This window comes from Egretta garzetta, unplaced genomic scaffold (genome assembly GCF_000687185.1).
Source record: "Egretta garzetta isolate BGI_Z169 unplaced genomic scaffold, ASM68718v1 scaffold38, whole genome shotgun sequence".
Lineage (NCBI taxonomy): Eukaryota > Metazoa > Chordata > Aves > Pelecaniformes > Ardeidae > Egretta > Egretta garzetta.
In genome coordinates this window covers 3,150,619-3,163,745 of record NW_009260667.1, presented here as the reverse complement: position 1 = coordinate 3,163,745, position 13,127 = coordinate 3,150,619, and positions in this window count along the sequence as shown.

Here is a 13,127-nt window from a genome sequence, read left to right as displayed (position 1 = left end):
ATTCCTGCTCTGACATCTTTCCAGACAAAGGCAGAGGTCCCCTTGCTCGGAGGGTCCTTGCTGGCACACGCAGAGCCGCACACAGGGCCTCAGCTCAGGATACAGAAAGAGCCCCTCTGAGCACAGACGTAAGTGAGTGGGAAAAGCGAGCAATGGACAGAAGGAACAAATGTGACGTGACACTGAGATGCTCTGCAGATGTGTGTGAGGACCCCTCTGTGGCATTTAAATCAGCTCTTCCCAGCAGCCAGAGAACGTGCAGCATTAGGATTTCTGACAGCCTAATTTAGGTGCAGGCAGACCTACCTGCCTGTTGCACGGCACAGTTTAACTGCGGTAGTTATTGGCAGCGATGTTCTGGAGGACAGAAGTATAAATGGGCTAAAATGTGGAAACCTCATGAAGGCTGTGACCATCCTTCATGGATGGATGCACGGATGGACGGACGGACACAAGCTTTGGCTCAGGGTGCTCCCCTAACAACACTGATTACCAAAAGTGGATTATCGTAGCAATGATCTCTTCCATACATACCTACAGCTATGTCTGTATACACACACGCCTGCAGCCTGATGCTTAAATTCGTGTTTTAGTATCTAATACTGATTGTCATGGGAGACCTACAGCATGACCTGGTATGGCCATTATTCTACCAGAGACAGATAATCAGTAACATCTCTTCTCAGGGCTCTTGCATGCCTAGGGGTGCTGCCGCAGCAGTAGATGCAGGATATGCATATACCATGGGGTGGCCCAGAGCTAATGGCCAGCCAGCTGCAGGTGCAGATGCATCAGTAATGTCCTGAGGTACGCTGCCACCTTGCAGTTTAGAGGGATGACAGTGAGCAGCTTTTATTCCTTCCACTTCATTCACAGCAAGGTTATCTGGCACCCAGACAAGTGTCGCTGTGTTTGTTGTTGCAGTGGAGATCAAAGGTGATGAGGGTGCTGGCTATTTAACAGTACAGCCTGGGAGTCCTGCAGGACATGCCAATTCTATTTGGATGCATTGAAAAAAAAATACTTTCCCTCTTTCAGCCCTGACACTACTACACATACTTAAAAGCACGTATCATCTGGTGGGTTCTGGTTTGTCTAGAGCAGTATGTGCTTGTCTAAGAATGGGAACATTGTTCCGTAACAAGCAGGATAATGCATCTAGGCTGTCAGTAGGTTTAAGTCAGCCTAAGGACTCTCTGACTTTCTCAAAATCTGTATATGGCAGCACATTTCACCATAAATGAGGCATTTTTGCTCATACTAAGTGTTCCCAGGGACTAAAGTAAGTTTTGTCCCGTTCTGGAATAAAGGATTAGGGAGGGAAAGGATGAGAAAACAAGCCTTGTCCTTGCTCCTAACAGGTAGCACTGGCAGTTTAAACAAAATAGAGGAGAAAGTTCAGTGGCCTTACAGCTTCTGCTTCAGATCCCTCCTGCCTGGGACACCCTGGTCCTTCTAACCAACATGGTGTTTACTGCCTGAGCACGGTGGTGGTGGAAGTAGAAGCGGTGGGATGGCAGAGGGTGGTCTCCCTGCAGCAAAGCAAGCTCAGCTTCCTCTTTAGCATCCCTCACCAAAGATACTATCTTAAACCAGCCTGGAAACTCTATTGGGGATTACAGTCTGGATGGGAAAAATTAAACCGTAATCATGAATGTGTTAGCAACCACTGTCATTTTTTACAAAATGGAGGAAACCAGAGTCATCGAGAAGCTGACAGATGAAGAAAGCAAGGATCTGCAAACTAACCTTCCATGTAAATCAAGACTGGCTCCAGGAAATTCAGCCAAGTTACACTGCAAGAAAGACTACAAACAAGATCAGAATCTAGCCCACAGCCCTGCATTTCATCAGACTGGTAATATAAAAAAAATAAAGTCTGAATGCACACATTGAGAAAGAAGTGCAAACATTTTAGAAGCTAAAGGTCCAAGGTTGCAGGACTAGAGGCTTTGTGGACTGTGTGTTGCTCTGGGTAAATTCTGTATGAAACACTGTCATTCACTTCACACAGATGTGAAAAGAATCCTATAGGATGCAAAGGAATGAGAAATTCGGTTCTTTGGGTGAAGTGTGGCCTGTTGACCTCTCTGCCCATCCAGGACATCCTCTGCACCCTTCTTGGAGCTTGCACACACACAGAGGTTTAATGGGTTCACCTTAAAATAGCCATTAAGAGCTGTATTTTTACTTGCATAACCCAGGATAAAAGTGGTTTGAAGGCACACAGTCACATAGCTTTATCTCCACTGATACGGAAACATTCCCTTAACTGGTACGGCTCTGTATCATGGTCTGTCTTTCACAGCAGTCCTCTCCAAGTTACAGCTTGGGCTTCTCTTACGATTTCCTGAGGTGCTTGTAGAGCTTATACCAAGAATCTGGGACCAATTGCCATGAGACAGCCAAAGCAAGAAGGTAAGTTAATTAGTTAAAGAACATGAAATTGAAATCAAACAACCTTGTTTCTGTGCCTCAGCATAGGATTCCAGGTGTTTTATAAAAAAATGGAAGACAAGACAGTAAGACCTCAGGAAATACATCTTAGCACTAATGATTTGAAAGCTCTATTTTCTGGAAACCAGAACAATACAATTCATAAGTAAGGCATTTGAAAAAGGTTTAGAAAAGGAAAAGGCTACAGGTGAGCTAATTTTTTTAGCTTAGTCATTTAAAATACAGAACTTGGAGAGTTTGTGCCAGTAGACAATACAATCTGTTCAGACCTTTCTTGATATCTTTTATTTTCTGGCTGGCAGCAAGAAGCAAATGCTACCTTAATGCCATACAGTCTACCGCTGTGAGAGATGATGGCAGTGTTCATCCCATCCTTTCTTTCCTTCATCTTAACTAGAATTGAAGGCTGAAAAATTGTGACTCTCAACGCGCAGGAGATAAGTAAACGACAAGGGAAACGTAGCTAAGGTCTTGCCAGCGTGTGTTCCACACCAGGTAAAGCAATGCTTTTCCCTTCCCCTCTCCTACTACGGCGTTTCTACTACAGTGTGTTTGGCCGTACTAAGCCATACAGTACAGCAAAGCTATTTATGAACTCTCACATCTGTGCACACATAGAGGTAATAACACAAGACTGCAATAACTGGGAACTTTTTGGTATGACATTTTTCTAAAGGAAACCTTATTTCCTTGATTTCTGCAAGAAGGAGGAGAGGAACCTGCTCAGAACTCTCACACCTGCATTTAAAGCACCGATGGGAGACCAAAGCAGGTATTCAAAACCCCACTAAGCTTCACCTCGGAAGACGAAATGCCATTGTGGATGCTCATTTCAAATTAGGTTTAAGTGATTCAGGTGTCACTTACATGACAGAAACAGTAGCTTCTGAGCAAAGTGCTCACCAAAAGGAAATTAAACCGCTCACACAACGCGAAGAGCTGAAAATAAACAAGCAGTGATGCAGCTAACACCCTGTGAATGCTGCACATCTTGATTTTCCTGCATGGCCTCTGCTTAAGGATGTCCACCAAAGGCTCTTCAGAAACCCAGGGATGATTCTCAAAAAATCCATCCCTGGGCACCAATCCTGAAGGACTCTGAGAGACTTCACCTGTCACAGAATCCCTTAAAATTTGTCTGCTGGGTCTCTGACAAGAGAAGCATGTCCCTGTGCCAGCTTTTGCTGTTGGGAGCAAGTTAATAAAAAAAATTATAAGTCCTATTGCAGTTGATGGCATTGGTAAGTGAAAAACTGATCCATATTGTTCCTTTTCCCCCCAGAAGATTATTTGGCTCTGTTACAAAGTGAAAACAAGCATTTTCTAAATTCCTAGCAAAATAAAAAAAATCTAAGTACTCTTGAGTTCCACAAAATCATTCACTATTGTTTAAAACTTTTAATTTTACTTAAAATAAGAAAATACGGTGATTTTATAGAAAAGCAATGATACCTTGGCTTTTCAGAACAGAGGAATCTGACTAACGTCTCATACGTATGTGATAGTGCCACCAAATCTGCTTTTTCTCATGGGGAAAAAACATGTTCCACTTCGTATCTTTAAAGATTTGATTCACTTAATTATTTTTTTTTTCCTGAAGGAATTAAACGAAGGTAAAGTGGCATCGGATAACCACAGGCACCACCAAGCCTCAGCAATACTACTTGAGCTGATGTGCGCTCCTGGTCTTATGAGGAAGGATGGCAGTCCACCGCACAGTCCCCCTTCCCTTCTCTTTCCCCCAACCTTATGTTTGTATTTGGCCCTGTGGTATATAACGTTGCATATCTTGTAAAACTAGTTCCTACACTGGTAAATACAAATAATATTTCATCCAGTAGAAAAAAAACATGCTGCAACTTTATTTTCTTCATGGGTTTTTTTGTGTTGAATACTGTGCTGTATCTTCAGGGTTTTGAGCCTTCACTTCTAGATCATTTGATATAACAAAACCTGATAAACAGACTGAAGATGAACATACAAATGGAAGCTAATCCCTTTACTATTAAAAAAAGGGCTATTTAAGTCACATAGTACAGAGAAATAAAATGCTTCAGCTACTCTCAGCCACCATCTGGGAAAGAAACATTGTGTTAAAGACATGCAAATATCACACTTACAGCTCGATTTTTACTTGCCATAGTTGCAGCAACTCCTAAGTTTATCGGAGCACAAGATGCTAACAATGAATAGCATAGCCTGCCTGGTTTTCAATTGATTTTGTGCCTTGATGGCCATTTTTTACACAGCCACTTTCAGAGCTTCCTCCTTCTCATTCACCAAATCCCTCTCAGAAATATCGCAACAGGAACAAGCGAGTCCTTTTAAAACCATGCTAAGAACACAACTACAAAGCGCATGTTTAAATCAACAGCTGTCCTTTTCAAAAGGAGGTGTTTGCTGTGAACTATTCTAATATGTAAGGCAACAAATGGTATTTTGACTTGCATTTCATAGGGCTTTCCCAACACTAAGGAGCGCCAGCCTCCCAACCCTCCTCCAAGGACAGCGGCTGTTCCTTCTCCTGCTGCGGAGGAAGAGGCACTGTGAAACCCCATGAGTGCCTTGGGGGTCACGGAGGAAGTTTGGGGTAAGGCTCAGCCCAGCTCGTGGCCCCCCCAGCTGTCAGATCCACCTCCAGAACCAAACCCAGCAATCGCCTTCTTCCTGGGCAGACCGGTCACTGCCACTGCCCATAGTCAGATCCTTCAGCCAAAATGAAAAATGGAGGGGAAGAGAGGAATCTTCCACACCTTTCTAGCCCTTTTCTAGCTCTTCACCTTCTCAAGATCTTAAATCCTTGCTTATCAATGGTAAACAAGGAGATGGATCAACCCCCTCCCCTTCGAGCCAGCCAGTGGTTAACCAGCGGCACCCAACTGAGCACCACACCATTGCACCAGCCAATTCTACTGGTGACTTGCCAATGCTGCCACACCACAGGAGCACGATTTGGCAGGATCCTCCTCTGTCCAGATCTTGCAGAAACCTCACTAGCTGTAGGAAATAATAGGTTGAAATGAAAATCACTGCTTACCCGTGACTCAAACAAACAAACAAACAAAAATCACAAGGCTCAGATCCTGAGCTGGCACGGCTGTTCTGTAGTGCCAGAAAAAACATTTGGCAATGTATCTATCGCCAAGTTGTTTATTACTGAATCACATCACGTCCATACGTATCCTGAGCAATCTGTTGCTAGGTGCTGATTTATCTGATAACTTAGTAGACTTTGAACATTTCTCCAGAAAGGAATGATGGACCTGAAGGTTTTGTTGTTATCTTGTTCAAATGAAGCAGCAGTAGCTGAAAAAAACTCGCATGACTCCTCGGCAGAGGTAGGAAAAAACCAAACTTCTGTTTGCATTGTGGCAGACCTTGAAATCAGATCAAACAGCAACTGTGAAGCAAGCTCTTTTGAACTGCACGAGCAGGTGTAAAGAATTATTTAACCTTATGCTCTTATGGAGAGATTAGATGCAAAACTTGAAGAGACTGGTTCAGAAACAACCCTAATCAACAAATCTTTCACAAGGCGTATACAGTTCAAATAAGATAAATCTTTGAACTGGATTCTCTTGGGAGATTTATTCTATCATACTTTTGGTCCTCTAATTTTGCATCATCAAAGTGAAACTCAAAGGACTAGTCAGGCCTTCCATTTTAGCTAAGTGTAAACAGATCTTCTTCCATTTCTGTAGATTGTTTTACATTTAAGGATGTCAAAATACCCTGCAGAGTCCGTTAAATGGCATTCTTTTTTGCAGGGAAGGGGGAGCAAATCATAGAATCATAGAATTGTCTAGGTTGGAAAAGACCTTTAAGATCATCAAGTCCAACCATTAACCTAACCCTGCCATCCCACCACTAAACCATGTCCCTAAGCACCTCATCTACCCTTCTTTTAAATACCTCCAGGGATGGGGACTCGACCACCTCCCTGGGCAGCCCATTCCAGAGCCTGACAACCCTTTCTCTGAAGAAATTTTTCTTAATGTTTAACCTAAACCTGCCCTGGTGCAACTTCAGATTGACGCACAGAAAACCACAGTGACCCCCCTGGAAGTCACAGAGCAGTAATATTTAGAAAAGACCCACTACAAGCCCTGGGTCTTCCTTACCAGGCTGCTCTGCAGACCGGAGGCAGTCGTGACTCCAGAGCACCAGCACCTCTTCAGGGCCTAAAGACAAGACCTGGAGATACGTGTTTCTTTGGTGAAGCAGGCTTGTGGCTGGTGAGACTATGTGCAAGCTAAGGTTTAACAAATGCCTCCTGAAGGCTGTTCTTGGTTGTCCTCTCGCTGCCCCAGGCATCTGGCGTTCCCCTGAGTGTCTCCTTCCCAGCCACGGGGGTGGCAGGGCATGGCGGCAGAGGAGCCCATTGGAAAAGAATTCAGCACATGCACTTTGGCGGGGGAGCCCCACGCTGAAGGGATGAGCCACACTGCACGGCACAGCAGGTGCTGGATGGCGGCGGCACGCACGGTGGGCACATGGTGCTGTGCGACCAGGGCTGGTGGGCATCAGCACAACCACCCATGCAGCTTCAGCTTCCTTCATGGCTGGCTGAGTGACGCAGGCTCAGCGGTGGCAGATCTTAGATAGGGTCTTCAGGTAAGTGAGATATGAGTATCAGACAAAACCAGGGGCCAGATTTTCACTAAACACTGGGAAAAACATAAAACCGGGCTCAAACCTCACCACCTCTTGCTGCTGGTAAGGAGACGGATCTGAATTTCTTAGTCACACAGCCTTGGTATTGGAGCTCTCAACCTGGATCTGAACAGACCATAGCTAAAATTGCCATAAGAACACAATAAAATCCCACTGCTAAATCCAGAGAACGGCACTGCATTTCCCCATAAGAACCTCTGTTCTGTTCTGTGCTACTAGATAAGTCTTTGAGCAAAAATAAAACAAATATTTGCTATCTTACCTATTTCAAGGACAAAGCTCTACACAGTTAAAGCTCACTTGCACTCTAGCTCTTCTGAAAAGGAGATGTTTACAGTGAATAAAGTTTCCTTCTAGTCCCCTTTTATAAACACAACACACAGGTTTCTCAGTCTGTGCAACTTTATTGTGTCAAATAAATGTGATTTTGTTATTCCTACAAAATTAAAAAAGTACAAATTTACAAGTTTGTGGCATTTTAAAATTAAAATCTCTATTCACATCTCTTTGAATATTACCATCCGTCCCTGAAAACAGGCCTAGCAAGTGGCCATAAGCAACATGGTGAGCTCAGGTGTGCTGGACACATGGCAAGAGCCCGAGCAAGTGAATATTTCTGGAAGTCAAAATGCAGCACCTGCCTGAACTGACTGTAGCTGATAGAAGCGCAAGTGCCCCCCTCCACGAGTTTCCCAATATTCCAGCTCCATTTCAAAGCCCCCACAGTCTTAGAAAACACTGTCCTGGCAAGCTGAAGGCAGTAGTCTCTTCTGGCAGCCTACAGGCAGATCTGAACTTTATTTTTCCCTCCAAGCATGTTAAACCTTACACAGATCTACATGTCCGCCAGCTGCAGTGTTCACAGAGAAGTCGATGCAGTGCGCCTCTCTCCTGGCGGTCCACGAGGAACCTGCCTGTAAGAACACCACGAGCCGTTGTCCCTTGTAAGGGGCTAATCCAAAACCACATTAGAGATGGCAGAAAAAATTACTCCATTTGACTTCTGTGGCTCTTTGGGTAACCAAGGTCTTACTGAAATTATATGTCTACACATAACGTACACTCTATATATCTATAGAAACTTGTAATTCAAGTCTCATATCACAGACTAGTTTCGGTATAAAATCACATCCCTTAATCTGAGGGGAGGCAATTACTTTCAGAACAGGTGAAGCAGAAGTACCTCCCATGGAGATCCTGCTGATTTACCTGTTTCAAAACTCCGTCTAACCATTTGGTCCTTTGAAAGGCATCAGTGTACTTAGGATCTAGGAATGGCCCCAGAGCCCACTGAAGCCACTGGCTACCTCATGGCATTCTGTAAGATTTGGATTTGGAGTGCAACATCTGTACAAATCCTAAACCTCAGAAAACTGAGCGTACAAGAACAAATGGGACTGATTGTATGGGCAAATGCAGAGCTTGTGGCAGCTTAAAGTCATTTTGTGTACAAGGAATTTAGGATACAGGACAAGACAGGCTCGGTTTCTGCAAGGAGATGGGGTTAAACTGTCTGTTGCAGGGAGCCTAGCTCCTAGTACAATCTCTCTCATAAATAATTCCTTTTCTTTTTCTCTTGCAAGAGAACTACCCAAAGCTCTCCGTCCTAACACACTCCTGCTGAGCATGGCAGGGCCTCGAAGAAAGAAGAAACCAAGTGAAGAGCATTCAAGCAGTAGCATTTGCTGCAGAGCTCAGAAAAACAAACTGGAAGACCAAGTGTTATATTGCATTTTAGACCCGAAGCCTGCCACTTCCACCTCACAGGCTGAGCACCTCACCCAGATTCACACTGACACCACACATTGATCCTGCAGCAGGATCCGCGCAAGCATGAAGCCCTACATAACATTAATTATCCCATGCCCTTTAGCAGCACTACTTTTTCCATATAGCCTGTGGCATCCATAATAATTTTCCAGGACATTTACCAAGACGTGTAACTCTGAAACAAAATGCCCTCACATGAGAAGCATGCACAGTGCATCATTCTCTGTGTTGCACACTTAATAATTTTGCACAAATTCTTGTACAATTGTACATCTTTGAGGTAAAAAGGGTGAGAAAAGCAGCCTGACTCTTTTTATGATACAGATAAAATTTTCCTAAACCAATCCTCTGTTAAAAATGTGAAAACAATACAAAGGCTTCAAAGGCATTAAAAAGTAAACAGCATAAAAATAAGCCATGAGTATTTACTGCAATTACAAGCAGATCACTGTTTAGGCGTCACAAATTACAATGCTCTGGCAGATGTAAGAGACACTAGGAAGACACGGCATGGTTTTCAGTCTCCTCAACTTGCACAAGGCTGAGAGGTTTTCTAATGTAGAGAAATAAAACAATATTCAGCCACACATACAGCGGTGGGATCTTGTATGCAAGGGTAAGCAAACCTTCAAGGCTGACGATCAGAGACGCCATAAACCTGCAGATACTGTTGGAGGCAAGTAAAGATCAGCTCGTCTTTAAATCTGGCCATGAACACCAATGAAAGGGTTGGAAAACCAGTGTGTCGCCACTTCACACCTGAAACCACACTTAGACACCAGGGAATGTTAAAACAAACAACAGTGACAAAAGGCAACTCTTGCTGAGGTAAGAAAAGTAGGGAGAGGGAGGAAAGATAGAAGAAAACCACCAGAAGACTCTGTGGAGGAGCACTCACCAGCGCTGCCTTGCCGACAACATGTGTCTCACTACAACTACGAGCCCTCCTGAACTTGGGAGGTCGTACAGCCTCGGAAACTGCGTCTTCAGAAGGAAACCAAAACCCACTTTCTCTACTCATATAATCCAGAATCCTTTCTAAATGTGTTCTTTCATATAGGAAAACCTGGCATTAAAGAACGTGGCAGAATCTTTGAAAATCTTCTTACTTTGTCTCATAAACTCAGCAATGTAATGTTAAAGGTAAGAAATAGTTTATGAAAACAACCTTCTGTCTCCATAAAATGTGTTTATATAAAAAAAGGTCAAAGCAGTAATTGCTGTCTCAAAAATACATGTAACAAAATACATTTACACACTTAAAATGCTAACAAGTCAAATGAGACTTCAAAACAAAACTATAACGATTACTCCATTAATATCACACTTCCAATGAGAATATACTAATTTTTTGAAAGTCAGCTTTTTTCCTAAAACTTAACCCCCTTTTTTACAAAGAGCAGGAGGAGTAAAACCATTCCATTCATCTAATAATGCAGAGTGAGAGTGCACCAATATAAACATATACGTGCTGCTGAACACCATCAGAACTATACACCTGTCAGTCACAGGGTCCTACTTGGCTGAGTAAGGTTAGAATCACAGAATCATAGAATCGTCTAGGTTGGAAAAGACCTTTAAGATCATCAAGTCCAACTGTTAACCTAACCCTGCCATCCCACCACTAAACCATGTCCCTAAGCACCTCATCTACCCATCTTTTAAATACCTCCAGGGATGGGGACTCAACCACTTCCCTGGGCAGCCCGTTCCAGCACTCCACAACTCCTCTTTGGTGAAGAAATTTTTCCTAATGTCCAATCTAAACCTGTTTATGGTTCCCGTTTACATCAAGAGGAGCCTGTTGAGCAGGGAGCTCTGGCCTCCAGCCCTTGCAATTGTCATACCAGGTTGTCACAGCAAGCTACGCGTGCTCACAGGCGTGTTTGGATATTTCAGAATTTCTGTATGACCTACCACATGTGTCTAAAGTCACCTGAATCTGGACTGAAATTACTCACCAGAAACTGCTCCAACATTGCAGTTACTTAATTCCCCAGGTATTTAGTACAATTAAATTTTTAATTCCCCAGATAATAGTATAATTTAATTTTTAAAAGTCTGTGAATGAAAAGGCTCAAGACCACAGGAAACTGAGTTTCTACACTATTCTCTGTAGCTACAGGACTTAACATACGCAGCTTTACAAACAAGCCAAATTCATAGCAGCAGCTATATTTAAGCTAATATTAATTATGAGGTTTTCATTATTAAGTTTTCATGTCTTCCACAATAAATGGGCCCATTGCTGGAATCTGAGGGAATTCAGCAGTCGTGCTGGGCTGGCTGTCTCCGCACAATGCTCAGTAAAGCTGCTGTGTAGTGTCTGTGTGCCTAAAAGGAAGAAGAAAGGGCTGTATATGAATAAACTAGTCCAACAGAGAGTCGAAGCCTTGCTAATGGCTCCTATTTTATTTTACCCCCATTGTAACCGGTTGACACTGAGGACGGTGGTGGTGATGGTTGTGTAAACTGCACTGAACAGCGGTGCAGTAACGCCTTAGCATTAGTGCCAGCTGCTCCAGCCACATCCATCCCTGTGCCACTTCTCATTCCAGTTCAAACAGCAAGTTCCGTGAGAAATGGATTTCCTCTGCATTCAGCAGGGTAGCAAGGAATCCCATCGTCCTTAATCCTGCGCCTGGGACTTATGCATTGCGGTTGTTGGAAGAAGCTGCTACTTTTAAACCTAGGAGTTAATTAAAGTATCCCCAGGATTTTTCTTCTGTAATTCAGTGACCCGTCTCTCAGAGGCTAACCAGAATTATTTGCAAACTGTTACGGCTACTGCAGATGAAAGAGGTCTCCAAGCTGCAGCAGTAGCTGTAATTAACACAGGAGCATATGTCAATATGGAATTGACTTCTCAGGGAATTCAGTGCAGCCACACAACCAAGCAGCTCTGACAAGCTTTTGGCATCCAGGCAGCAGCTAGTCCTGCTAGAAACTGGAACAAGAGCAGGAAGAGACCGAGAAAACCAGTTTCTTCTGCAAGGATTTTTCTAAGATCACCTTCCCTGAGTGCAGGGTCACATCCAGGCCCGTGAAACCCCTGCTCCTTAGGTATCAGGGATCTAGGGGAGCAACACTGCTGCAGAACTTCAAAGCCTTTCCTCCTGCTCTTGGCCAGTCAGCAATTATTTACCGTGGCGTGAATGACAGGACCGCAGGGGCAGGTATGATGGATATGAGCTGCAGCTATCAAGATTATAGATGGTGACATTGGGTTGGAGCGCAACGTCTCAGCCAAAATGGGAGCCCCAGACAGTGATTGCAGGTGCACCTCTGCAAGCAGGCTGGGAGGGAAGGACTTGGGGCAGGATTTTTTGCCCATGTGAGCAATGGGATGGTTAAGTGCACAGAGGGCACAGCTCTTCTTTGAGAAGCAGGCTAAGAATTGCATTTGTTTCTCTGCAATTAGTCCTGAGAGTGATAGGTATAGGCCATCACTGACCCCTGCCACCAGAAGCATGGAAGGTAAGGTGACCACCTAAGAAAGTTAGAGAGCCTGGCCAGATACACACGATGTTTTGCATGGGTGGGAGGACACACGTTCCCATTCTGAAATGAACCATAAGGTGGCACTGCTTTGAAACATAACCTCTGAATATTTCCCCTGACACTTTCTACACAAGCACACAAAGAGTTCCCACTGAAATCATGTGAATAAAGTCATCCTACAGAAATCTCAGTGACGTAGTGAGCGTTAACATCATTGGCATATATACTTTCACGTATATTATTTACTTTTACATTGATAAGTTTTGTCCTGAAAAAAAAAAAAATCTCAGACACTTTTCTTCAGGCACAGCACCTCCTATTTCAAAATCTATGTTTGTGTGTGTAACACACCCTCACTTTGCACAACTGACTGTCCTCTAGCATGTAATACCATAAAGATTCTGCTCTTTTTCTGAGCCACATTAACAGCCAACAAAGACTCTTCTAAGAAGTCATTTTCTGTTTCACATCAAATGTGCAGGACAAGAGTGGCAGAGAGTTTGGGAAAGCAGGCTTTGCGAGCAGAGTCACAGGGAATAAATGGTGGTTATGCTAAAATGAGCTACAGAGATTCCCTGCGAGTATCGATTTGCTGTTGTAAAACACCACAATAGAGCAGGCACCATTCTAAATGAATGGCAGAAGGGACCTAAAGCCAGGTGTAAGAGGGAAGGAGATGATGACAATTGGGGAGAAAACAGTGCAAGACTGATTCTTCCCAAATC